This window comes from Corylus avellana, chromosome ca2 (assembly GCF_901000735.1).
Source record: "Corylus avellana chromosome ca2, CavTom2PMs-1.0".
Lineage (NCBI taxonomy): Eukaryota > Viridiplantae > Streptophyta > Magnoliopsida > Fagales > Betulaceae > Corylus > Corylus avellana.
In genome coordinates, this window is record NC_081542.1 from 31,078,160 (window position 1) to 31,079,545 (window position 1,386).

Here is a 1,386-nt window from a genome sequence, read left to right on the forward strand (position 1 = left end):
TGGAGGGATAGATGCATCCATAATGATATTTTTTCATAAAAAATCGTTTGAAATATTTGTATAGGTGACTCTCTGGATTAAAATCCTCTATAATAGATTCTCAAATTATAAAATTTAGGTTATTTTTTTACATCAAAACCTTGAAAAATGCCAGCTATTAAAAATGTAGCATGTTATCGAGACAACTAGAAAAAAGTTGCCCTTCCAAAAGACTTTTTCTTCAATTTTGTAGAAACGCTTCTTCCTTAGAAATTCAAAAGACAATCTTTTGCTCGAATTTTTCTTACAACATAAAAGGCAAGAACCTTATGAAGATATACTAAATTTTTAACTATGACATACTACCTTTTTAATAAGTTTTCCAGTCGTTTCGATGCAAAGAAATTGGTTAAGATTTCATGTAAACGGCACGTCATTATGCACAATTCATTTATTTTAAACAAGAACAGTTGTGTCACTACCAATAATATGTGTCACCACAAAAATCTACCTGTCACCTTACAGAGTTATATCTTTGTCTCACTCTCTCTCTTCTCCCAGAGCTTTCCAAGCTGAAAAATACTAGAATCTAATAAAACTCTCACATTTTGTTCATCAAAATCCTAAGTGGTAAAGTGTCATTTGCCAAGTTGATGTAAAATGGCACATAGTCCAAATTGATAGCAATTGACACTTTGCCACCTAGAATTTTGATTGGCAAAATGTGAGAGTCTTATTAAATTCTAGCATATATCTTCCCAGGCCGTCTCACTTCTTGTCTTTTCCTCGAAAATGGATTTGGTTATAATTCCTCTGTTTGTTCTTTTACCTCAAGATCCTCTGTGGCACTGCCACCACTTAGCTCTATATATATATATATATGGTCGAGATGTATATAATTCCAACACTACATTATGTTCTAAAAGATGGGTCGAGTAGTTCATGATGCCGATACATTTTCGCCCACGTTATCAAACGTAATATATATTATTCTTGATAAGACATGCACGTGACTTTGGAACGTAAGTACTTTATATATATATATATATATATATATATATATATGAAATAGTGAATAAAGAGTAATGTAAATATTTTTTAAAAAAGTAAATATCTAAATTTTTTTTATTAAAATAAATAGAAAAGTTGCTGAGCGATTACAGAAATTTTTTAACTCCTGGTGGATGTGCACCAATTGAAATTTCAAAAACACATGGTTGGTGAGCTAGCCTCCAATGAATATTCTACCAAACTTCCTTCTATTTTTCCAAAAGAAGAAACTATACACACCTTATTGTCCTGTGAACAGCTGAGACGAGTGGATGGGAGAATAGCTACCCTCAGCACTGAAACTTATAATAATGAGCATAGCAAGTGACCAAGGGGTTTTTTTTTTTTTTTTTTTTT